This window comes from Bombyx mori, chromosome 1 (genome assembly GCF_030269925.1).
Source record: "Bombyx mori chromosome 1, ASM3026992v2".
Lineage (NCBI taxonomy): Eukaryota > Metazoa > Arthropoda > Insecta > Lepidoptera > Bombycidae > Bombyx > Bombyx mori.
Window position 1 is genome coordinate 13,241,346 of NC_085107.1, and position 12,360 is coordinate 13,253,705.

At 42.1% G+C, this 12,360-nt stretch overlaps 1 protein-coding gene across 3 annotated transcripts in view; it reads left to right on the forward strand.

Annotated features, from left to right (window-relative positions):
- The window catches only part of LOC105841769 (uncharacterized), a 139,058-nt gene that overhangs the window by 88,675 nt on the left and 38,023 nt on the right, over positions 1–12,360 (forward strand). The gene's annotated exons all lie outside the window — the stretch shown is intronic.

A 12,360-nucleotide genomic window follows, 5' to 3' on the forward strand; every position in this document is an offset into this window, starting at 1 on the left:
GGGACATTTTAGGTGGCGAAAAACGTTCCATAGGCCCTAGTAATGTTAAGTTAATTAATTCTAAATTTGGTTGGTTGGTCGGCGGCAACATAAACAACATATCACGAAACAACAATACATTTATTCATCATTCGTCCAAACATCATTCATCCAAACATAATTTAACCACAAATCATTCTATTATACATTGCAATCATGCTGCAGTATATAACCCATCTAATACAACAAACATTCATGAAATGTTATCTAAATTTTGGGAGATAGAAGATCTGCCTCAAAACAAAAAAATAAGCATAGAGCATAAGGCTGCAGAAGATCATTTTGTAGAAAACACCACCAGATTAGAATCAGGTCGATTTTGTGTCAGATTACCTATGCTTGAGTCCCCGGACTGCCTGGGTGACTCATACAATACAGCAAAAAAACGTTTCCTTAATCTAGAGAAAAGGTTCCGTAGAAATGGTAAGTTAAAGTCACAATATACAGAGTTCCTCCGTGAATATGCCAGTTTAGGTCACCTATCTAAATCTGATACTCCAATACCACCACTATCATACTTTTTATGTCATCACGCCGTATTCAAGGACAATAGCGAAAGCACAAAAATCCGTGTTGTTTTTGATGGGTCAGCTGTCACCGCATCCGGATTTTCCGTTAACGACATACTTCGGGTAGGTCCAAGTATTCAGGATTCTCTTTTCTCCATATTAATAAGAGCACGACAATACAAATATCTATTGACCGGCGATATAGAGAAAATGTATCGCCAGGTATTAGTTCACGAAGACGATCGTGATCTCCAACTAATACTATGGAGAGAAGATGAGTCTATGCCTATCGAGACTTTGCGCCTGAATACTCTCACTTACGGAACCGCAAGTGCTAGTTATTTAAGTACGCGCTGTCTGTGGCAGGTCGGTGAGGAATGTGCTGACGAAACTATTAAGAAAATTATACAAAGAGACTTCTTTGTCGACGATCTCATAACTGGTTCAGATGATGAGCTCACGCTACGTTATATTCAAACCGCAATATCGCAAGCTCTTAATTCAGCATGCTTCAAACTTCGTAAATACAAATCCAACTTACCTTCTATTTTTGACAATTCATTTATTGCCGTTCAAGAAAATCTTGCGTTGAGTGAATCTTCGAGCACTCTTGGAATCGGGTGGAGTCCTTCTAGTGACTGCATACATTTTCCCATAAAATTTCCACACAATACAAACAATATAACAAAGAGAACGATCATGTCTGAGGCGTTCAAAATATTTGATCCGTTAGGTATTTTAAGTCCATGCATTATTAAGCCTAAAATGATTTTACAAGAACTGTGGATCCTCAAGCTCGATTGGGACCAACCTGTTCCCCATGATGTTAAAACTGAATGGTACGATTTTATAGATAATTTAAAATTTCTATCAGAAATACAAATCCCAAGGAGGGTGCTTTGTAACTCACCTATCGCAATCGAAGTGCATTCGTTCAGTGACGCATCACAAAGAGCCTACGGGGCATGTATTTATATAAAATCTATAGATTGCAATAATGTAGCTACCGTAAACTTATTATGCTCGAAATCTAAAGTAGCTCCACTAAAACCTGTGACCATTCCAAGGCTAGAGTTATGCGCAGCTTTATTAGCGGCTAAGTTATGCAAGAGTGTACTCGATTCTATACGATACGTACCATCTCGTTCTATATTCTGGTGCGACTCAAGCGTAGTGCTAGGGTGGCTGAATAGCAATCCCGCTAAGCTAAAGACATTCGTCGCCAACAGAGTAGTTGAAATACTAGAAATATCAAAATCATCATCCTGGAGATACGTACCTACCGATATGAACCCTGCTGATTTAATATCCCGCGGTGTTAACGCAAATAAACTTCAAAACATGAGTTTATGGTGGTCAGGTCCTGCTTACCTTGGTCACTACGAAACACATTGGCCTGTGTTGAATCCCACTAAACTTCATGAAGAGCTACCTGAAATAAAGCAAAATATTAAAACCAAACACTTACCAAACATATACGCTAGTCCGGCTGCCATCCTGGAGCCTGTGATAAAAATCGAAAATTACTCTAAAATAAATAAATTAAAAGGTACATTGGCATACATAAATAGGTTCATTTACAATTCAAAAAATCCCAAAAACAGATTAACCGGCAATTTATCAATCGAAGAAATAAACAATTCATTTACTCACCTTTGCAAAATAGCACAAAAACAATCATTCACTACAGAATACAATTCACTAAGCACAAATAAAATATTAAATCCAAAATCAAAAATTTTACCTCTGTCCCCATTCATAGATAAAGATAATTTAATACGGGTCGGTGGTAGAATCAATGCATCGAATTATTCTTACGACAAGAAACATCCAATACTCCTTGACTCATCGCATCATTTAACCAAGCTCATATTTGAGCACGAACACATACGTAACATGCATGCCGGTCCCCAACTCCTGCTTGCAACGGTAAGAGAATACGTATGGCCCCTTAATGGTAGGCATCTGGCTCGACGCACAGTCTATAAGTGTGTTCGGTGCAGGCGAATTCAGGGTAAAACATTAAGCCCGAAAATGGGTGATCTTCCAGCTCCGCGTATAAACCCTGGCTTCCCGTTTCTGTCTGTAGGTCTAGACTTTGCCGGCCCGTTTCTCATACTCAATCGCAAAGGGCGCGGCGCTAAATTGATTAAATGTTATTTGTGTGTGTTCGTTTGTTTACGTTATAAATGCCTGCATCTGGAAGCGGTCAGCGATTTATCCAAGGACGCATTTATAATGACCTTGAGAAGGTTTATCTCACGTCGAGGTAAACCAATAGAAATATACTGTGATAATGGACGCAATTTTGTAGCAGCAGCAAAAGAGCTAAGTACTTTTTTACAAAATAACAAGGAACCTCTATTTGATTTTGCAACACAAGAAACCATTAAATTCATTTTTTCTCCTACTTATGCTCCTCACTTCGGCGGTATCTGGGAGGCCGGAGTAAAATCTGCTAAACACCATATTAAGCGCGTTATAGGCAATGCGCATCTAACATTTGAAGAGATTTCTACTTTGTTTGCGCAAGTGGAAGCTATACTCAATAGTCGTCCCCTGTGTCCGCTATCATGTTCCCCTGACGACCTGCTCTCCCTTTCTCCTGGGCACTTTCTTATCGGAAGACCACTGACTTCCCTGCCATCGCCTGCTCTGCAAGATCACAATCAAAACACGCTACAACGTTACGCTCGAGTTGAGCAGCTTCGCCAGCACTTCTGGCAACGCTGGCAAAAGGAGTATATCAGCGAACTTCAGCAACGAACGAAATGGCGCACCAACGCTACCCAGCTAAATGTGGGTGATCTTGTCCTTATTCAAGAGGATCATGTCCCGCCTATGGCTTGGCGTCTCGGAAGAGTTCGACGCCTATTCCCGGGCCCAGACGGAATTTCTCGAGTGGCAGACATATCAACAACACGAGGCTGCGTTCGGCGGCCCCTAATACGTATTTGTCCTCTGCCCTCAGCGCAAGATATTCAAGGTTGAAAGCTGACCTTTCAACGAGGGGGAGGATGTTCGCGCCGACGTTTAGACATATTTCATAGATATAAAACCTCTTTGCCATTGCACTCAAGGCACGCACAAACGTCACAATAAAACAGTCAATCAAAAAATCAGAGTTTAATTTTACATAAATTAAATTCCAAATGTCCATACGAGACAAAAGGTAATATGCCGGGTCCATCCTGGAGACTTTCAAGTTTTATCCCCTGCGTTCGGGACGTTCCCAGGATTAGATGATCACCAGCGGTCTGTAACAATTTGGCGGATTTAGGCACTCTCTTTAGCCTAGCTTTGGCAATCGGACCTCGCTTCTTCTTAGTGTATATATGAATTGGGAGGTCCGCCATAACTATGTCGTGAGTGTAACGGGGTGCTAGCTTTTGCCTCGAAGCAAATGGATTTTCAATAAAAGTTTGTTGTTCGGGACTAAACTCAGCTTCTGGTTCTCGATTCTTATTGCGATTATCGATTAGTTTCTCACGAGAGGTCATGTATGGTCTTGTATGCTATGGTAATTTTGTCTTTGTGATTTAAAAAGTATTGTTCTTCATTTTCGGCCAGTATTATTTATGAGCTAAAGCTAAAAATGTTTCGTTAATACCCCGGTGGTTTATCTTTCCCTAGTGGTATTTATTAATTATTTCTTGCTGCCTAAGGTACTCTCGAACATTCTCAACTTCGCGCTTAGTTCGTGTTAGGTTCATTGACAAATTTTTGAAAGTTCTCTGTATTACCGGTATTATTTTGTACATAGCAAGGTAAGGGTTAATTAATAAGCCGGTTTTAATTTAAGGGTGTACATATTCTTTTATAGCGTTAATTACATCTTCCTCTAAATTAGATTCAGATAACTGTACCGTTATACGCGTATGGGTCTCAAAAGATTTTGTAACTCTTACTACTGCTCTGGGGTAGACCGGGGTTTCAAATAAAAGAGTGGACTGTATTAATATTTAGTAAATTTATAAAAAGAGTAAAGTGTCGCGGGTGGCGTTACTGCACGAAGTGTCGAAGATGTTGTAAAAACGCGACCCCGCGCCGCTGTCCTCCTCCTGGCGCCCGCGTCGCGCGATCGTCGAAGTCCGTGCAACGACAGACTGCCCGAGTTGAAATATATATTGGTACTTCAATGAAGAGGGAGGGGGCAGATGGAGTTGAAGCCTCGCACCACGGTTCCCGTCCTCGTCTTGACCTCTGCGACCCGTGTGATGCCGTCGCTGCCCGGATACCTCTTGGTAATGCGGCCCCAAGGCCAAACAGAGCCGGTAGAGTCCTGTCCTTCACAAGGACTAGCGTCCCTGGTATCAAGCTCCCTGTAGAGGTGGACCATTTAGATTTCTGCTGCAGCAGAGAAATGTACTCATTAGTAAAGCGCTTCCAAAAATGCTGCCTGATGAGTTCCACTCGTTGGTAGCGCTCCAAGCGCGTGATGTTGCCGTCTGTAATCTGCGGATGCGGAACTGATGTGAGCGGTCGTCCAATCAGAAAGTGAGCAGGAGTAAGGGCAGTTAAATCTAACGGATCAGAGGAAATAGGAGTAAGTGGACGGGAATTTAGAATGGCCTCAATTTGACATAAGCACGAAGCCATTTATTTCTTCATACGTGAGGTGAGTAAGACTGAGGAGTTTTTTGAGATGGCCTTTAGTGGCCTTAACCGCTGCTTCAGTCAGACCATTAAAATGAAGGGAATAAGGTGGAGAAAAATTAAAATCTATGCCTTCTTGAGACATGAATGACGCAATGTCTGAGTTTTGTTGAAAAGACGCCTTTGAGTTCGTTGCAAGCACCAACAAAATTTGTCCCATTGTCGGACTATATGCTGCGGGGCTTGCCTCGACGAGACACGAATCGAGAGCAGCTATGTACGCCTCCGATGACAAGGCGGTGACGAGCTCGATATGAACAGCTTTTACTGCAAGGCACACAAAAATAATAATAATAATAATAATTGTTGACGCAGATATGAAACAATCGTTTAGAGATCGGTTTTTTGGTCGTCTTATAAAGGTCTTAAAAAGCCATTTATCAGGCGGAAACAAAATCCGAGCGTTTAATGGTTGGGTCATGCCTATGTTAACATATTCCTTTGGCATACTAAGGTGGACGCAATCAGAGCTGGACGTACTGGACAGAAAAGTCAGGCGATTGTTAACGGGAATTGGAAGAGGCTGAAGGTAGAGAGTATTTCAGATCGCATAACCGTATGGAGGAGCAAGGAGTTACACGGTAGGTTCTACCGGGCTCTCACAAGGCCTGATGTAGACCAATTAGCTTCCGTGGCCTGGTTACGATTCAGTAACCTCTTTGGGGAAACTGAAGGTTTTATCTTTGCAATTATGGACGAAGTTATCATGACGAACAACTACCGGAAATATATACTAAAGGATGGGACGGTCGACATTTGTCGGGCATGCCACCGTCCGGGAGAGTCTATTAGACATATTGTTTCTGGCTGTTCTCGGTTTGCTAACGGCGAGTACTTGCATAGACATAACCAAGTGGCTAGGATTATCCATTAAAAACTTGCTCTGAAATATGGTTTTCTTGATTCTGCTGTACCTTATTACCAATACCAACCTCAACCAGTTCTTGATAATGGTCATGTTACGCTCTACTGGGACCGATCTATTATCACGGATAGGTATATTGTTGCCAATAAACCTGATATTGTGATAATAGATCGATCTGCGCGTCGAGCATTGTTGGTTCATGTCACCATTCCTCATGACGAGAACCTCGTGAAGGCAGAAAAGGACAAATTAATAAAATATTTAGACCTGGCCCACGAGACTACCGCCATGTGGCATGTTGATTCAACCATCATTGTTCCAATAGTTGTATCGGTACACGGCTTGATAGCGAAAAGTTTCGATCAACATCTTAAGAAACTTTCGTTATCCAGCTGGGTTAAGGGCCTAATACAGAAAGCAGTTATCCTCGATACTGCACGCATTGTGAGGAGGTTTCTCACTCTGGAGTCCTAACCACTGGTGGCTTGTGTCGTAGACACCGCCATCAGCGGCAATCTATTTTTATATAGTGTTTTTTAAAAATTGTATTTTTAATATCTTTTTTAAAAAATATTATGTAATTAATAAGATTTTAAATAAATATAAATAAATAATAATAATAAACATTTATTCCAAACACAAATTAAGTACAAAAAATAAATAAAAAGATAACAAAAATAACGAGGCTTGGAAACGGTTACCGGCTCAGCAATGCCTAACAGTAACGAAACAATCGGTACTGCGGCGCTGATCTTCCGCCGGCACCTGCGGAGTGACGCGCGCACCAGCATCAGACCGACCAATACACAACATTGTAAAATATACTAAAAAATAAAAAGAACATGAATAAAAAAAATAAAAAAAACAGTTATGAAAAGGACAACAAAATGACATTATTAAATTAATTAAATAAAAATTGCAGTTGCAAAGCATAATTAATTATAGAACGGAGTAATTATATTTGATATTTTCGAATTTTTCTTGTATATTCAAAAGATATACTTTTAAATTTGTTTTAAAGGAACTTAGCGTTTTCTGGTGCCGGATAGGTGGAGGAATGTTGTTCCAACATTTAGAGGCCAAGTAGCGGAAGCTGCCTCTAAAAGCAGTAGAGCAGTGTCGAGGAGTCGCAAACACTTGGGAGCGTTGTCGCGATTGCCTACCGCCATCTCCTAAATAAGTCAACTTAAGATACAAATAATTCGGCGTTTGCAATTTTACGACTCCAAATACATCCAATAAACATTAAAAATTCCGATATACCGAACTGTCAAACTTTACCAGAACTAAAATCTTAGCAAGTGAGTTTATTTTCTACAGAATACGATGATTTAATTGACTTTAAGCGATTCGAATCATTTACGAAATTAAAAAGAATAGGTGCTTATGTACTTCGATTCATAAATAACACACGCGCGAAGGATAGCCGTCAAACCGGTTCCTTAACTCTTAGTGAATTGAACGCGTCACAGCGAATGCTCATTAGATTAGTGCAAATAAGGTCGTTTCCGGACGTTTGTAATAACTTAATCAACAAGATTCCAATTCGAACAAATTGTAAACAATACAACCGTATTTCTAGTTTGAATGTTTTTTTGGACGATTATAAAATCATACGAGTCGGTGGTAGACTAAGTAACGCGTCGTGTTTCAACTTCGATAAAAAACATCCTGTTTTATTATGTAGTTGACATCCTTTCACGGTTAGCTTATTTAGATACGAGCATAAGCGATTGTTACATGGCGGTCCGCAGATAATGTTGGCTACTATGCGTGAATATTGGTGGCCGCTAAATGCTAAAAATTTAGCAAAGAGGATAGTACGTGAATGTGTGATGTGTACACGTATTAAGGGTAAGACACTGACACCTATCATGGGTAACTTACCTTCTGAGCGCCTGGAACCTAGTTTTCCATTCATGAAATCAGGTGTAGACTACGCGGGGCCAGTATTCGTATTGAACCGTAAAGGGAGAGGAACACGTCTTTTTAAGGCTTATATCTGCTTGTTTATTTGTTTTACGACACGAGCTATACATTTGGAACTCGTTACAAGTCTTTCCACTAATGATTATATTTTGGCTTTAAAACGGTTTACTAGTAGGCGAGGTAAACCCAATATCATATTTTCAGATAATGGGAAAAATTTTATTGATGCCGAATAGGAATTCCCTTTGGTTTTAGAAAACCATTCCAAAGTAATTACAGATTATGCAGCCGATAACGGCATTGCATTTCGATTTATTCCGCCGTATTCCCGACATTTTGGTGGTTTATGGGAGAGTGGGGTGCGATCGTGTAAATATCACCTAAGACGCATAGTGGGTAATGCGAGATTAACTTATGAGGATTTCACCACGGTTTTGACGCAAATCGAAGCCGTATTAAATTCTCGCCCTTTGTCACCGCTATCCACAGATCCTACTGACTTTACTCCACTTACTCCTGCCCACTTCCTACTAGGCCGACCGTTGACAGCGCCTGCATCTGAGGATCTGACAGATAAGCCAACATTTCGGCTAGCGCGCTATGATCGCATCGAACAATTACGTCAACATTTCTGGCGACGCTGGTCTACGGAATACGTCTCGGAGCTGCTTAGTTCTCATAAAGGACGACAATTTACCACCCTTGAATTGGAGACTGGGTCGCATAGTACGTTTGTATCCTGGAAGTGACGGTGTGTCTCGAGTCGCCGATATTCGTACTGGTACAGGGATCATTCGACGTGCATTTTCCAGGATATGCCCTCTGCCACTCCAATCAGTGGAAGAAAATGAAGATGAAGCGTGATTTTATTTAGAAACCAGAGATTTCAAGGCCCGGGGATGTTTACGCCATCTATTGGTCCTAGTCAAGTCAAGTCTGAATTTAAAAACAGCGCCATCTATTTGTCAACTGGAACAGACTGCTTAATTCCATCATTTTAAAATAATCGAATGCGCCAAAAAGAAAAAAAAAAGAAAAAAACCTTTTCAACGACACAATGCGATTAACCTATAAAATTTTTCGTAATGTAAAAAAGGAAGATGAAAGGGGATTACTATTATAAAAACGGCCTATTTTCTTTAAAAATCGCTAATACGACGAGGAACGAACCTGCTCCTGCACAATAGGTATAGTCTTATTACGTGTAACTAATACTTTATTAAAATTTCTTAGGTCTATATTAGACTCCCAAACGTCTAATAAGTCATGTCCTAATAATCCGTCAAAGTAGTTGTGAAATCTGTATACGAATAGTGTAATGTCATCTTGTTCACAAAATTCTCTAAAACAAGGAAGGGTGATGGAGTGGTTGCTATTAGTCGTAGCATGCATGTTCGTTACTTCAAAGGGGTCGTAGTTTAGTGGTATGTGATTGAAAAATTTTTCGACAGCTTCGGGGCTAATAAAAGATTGATTAGCTCCCGTGTCAATTAGGAATTTTAATGGAGGGTTAGCTATTTGAATATAACCCAGCTGTCTTTGTATATGAAAGTTAACTTCGGTTTTGGCTTTTCGGAACTCGGGTCTTTCTGAAAATTTGCGTCATCCGGTGAGACCGGGTTTTGGTCAACTTCCTCTACAGAGACCGGTTCATAATAGGAGTACTGTTCCTGATGGTAAGGATAGTCCGTATGATCAGAGTAATAATTTTGATCGTAGTCTGTATAGTCAAAGTCGTAATAGTTAGTGTAGTCATGTCCATAGTCGAATTCATTGAAATTTACTTCTCTTGTCTTAAAGTAATTGCTAGGGGGCAGATTGCCGTGTACACACCAATCGTGACCTTGTAGAGTTGGTGACAATGTTAATGTAGCAAAGTGGCTAACGCCCTCATGGGACGAGGCTGATTGTTAAATCTAAATCCCTGCTGCGGTGGTAGTTGATTCCTATTCGGCAATCGAAACACGTTACTCTGAGGGTTGTAATTCGGAGGCGGGGCGCGCAATATTTTTTCAGTACGAGAGAAACCGCGTGGCTGTTGCATTTGACCTGGTGGATTACTAAAATTATTTGGTCTTCAACCTTGAGGAGATGCCGATTGTCCTTGAGGCTGACGCGAGGGGCCGGATATATTAAAACCGGGCTGTCGCGAAAGCATGCCGAATGTCATAAGGCTTTGGGGCAAAAGTATTTAGGGGTAAATTTTGCTGGGCGGGCTGCTGCCAGTCTCTCCTACGTACTTTCGTTACGATGTTGCAGGTACAAAGTATTGAGTTCCTCCTGCACGAACTCTAGTGCCTTCTCCGTAGATGCAGGTCGCATACAGCGTATTCTGTATCCTAGGGGATCCTTAAGTCTTCGCAAATATGCTTGTAATGTTAGTTTAGAATATAATTCCCGTTTCGCTTCTATAGTAGTATTGACATTCTCGTGCAAAGACACATACGCCATAATCGTACTAAAGAGGTTTTGACAATGTTCATAGAATTCTTGCCCCGAGTACTTGACCCCTGAGTCTGTAGCGATAAATCGCTATATAGGGCGATTTCGTCGCGGTGATCCGCACCTGCTAATGCCGTGCCAGGACTCCGGTATTCCGTTCGAATTTATTAGCCTGGCGGCAGATCCCGTGCCTTTATTTAAAACTAGCTTTAACCCGCGGCTTCGCTCGCATTGAAGCCATTAAATAAGTATCAAAGATCATTAACATAGAAATGAATCAATATGATAACTCTATTTTATTGCTTAGCTGGGATTATCAATTTTTAAAATTACGACATACAATGCTGTTTAAAAAACTTACAATTTTATTGAAATTTTATTGAAATGCAACAACAAACGGTAAAATATATTTCTCTGTAACAAAAATAAATAATTTTGGACTTTAACAATTTTATAAGATATAAATGCAGAGTATTAACAAAACAAAACTACTAAAGACAAATTATACATAGTTCAGGCCGTAATTAAAAACGGGAAAAAGATTCAGATTCAAAAGAAAGATTCCGTCAACACAAGATTATTGTTGGAGTCACACAATGGTACTGTTATGGGAATTCTCTCTGAGGTCGTTTTAAAAAAGGAAACTCTTAGGATATTTCCGACGGCGCAGTGCCACCACTGCGCGGACCGCGACGAGGAAGACACAGCGGAACACACATTGGCGCGTTGCTCTGGATTCGACGAGCAACGCGCCGCCCTCGTCGCGGTCATTGGAGAGGACCTCTCGCTGCCGCGCGTCGTGGCTACGATGCTCGGCATCGACGCGTCCTGGAAGGCGATGCTCGACTTCTGCGAGTCCACCATCTCGCAGAAGGAGGCGGCGGAGCGAGAGAGGGAGAGCTCTTCCCTTTCCGCACCGATCCGTCGCCGTCGAGCCGGGGGCCGGAGGCGGGAATACGCCAGTACGTCCCTGCCCCTGTAGGTAGCGGCCTCCCCCCGGTGAAGGTCAAGGGGCGACCTGAGGGGGGGAGCCCGCGTGGCGCGCTACCAGCACTCTAGGGCGCTGCCGTGGAGTGAATAGAGCGACCGGTCGACGGTGTATCGCGTCCCGACCCGGCAGGCTGGTTCTGGTCCAGCGGGGTATTCCGGGACACCAGCGGCACCGTCTGGGCGGCCCGACGGGCTGCCGTACCGAGACGGCCGACGTTTCAGAGCCTTCGATTCGCCTCGAAGGCTCCGTCGGCTGGGCGTCCTTGGGGTGAGCCGCGCCGTCTGGTTGTAGTGTTGACCGCGGTAGCCCCCCTACCTCATCCGGGTTCTGACCTCGGAGGGGATCGGACGTCGGGTGCAAGAGTGCAGGGGAGTCGTTTAGTAGGTGGGTCCTAAAATCCTTGGGCCCGCGGTCTGCTCACAACACCATGCAGACCGTTGAGTCTCACATACCCCGCGCGCCCCTTTTGCGCGGGGACCTCGTAGGAGGTTCGGCCCTCTACCCGAAAAAAAAAAAAAAAAAAAAGGAGCTGATATGAGTTTGGATTTTAGGGTTTCGAATGATAGCTGTTGTTCGTTTTGCCAGTGGAAGGCAGTGTCCTTTTTAAGAAGGGAGGTCAGGGGTTTGGCTAACTTAGAGAAATCGGGGATAAAGAGTCTATAGTAAAGACAAGTCCTAGGAAGGATTTTATATCCTTAGGTGACTTCGGTATGGGGAATTTTGCCACGGCTTGAATCTTATCAGGGTTTGGTTTTACTCCTTCTTCGTTGATAATATGACCTAGATACCCTACTTCTTTCCGGAGCAATTCACATTTTTCTGGTTGCAACTTAATGTTATAGTTCCTGATTCTCTCAAATACTTTACCGAGGTTATTGATGTGTGATTTAAGATCATAGCTATATAACTAGTCAGGTCATAAGTATTGT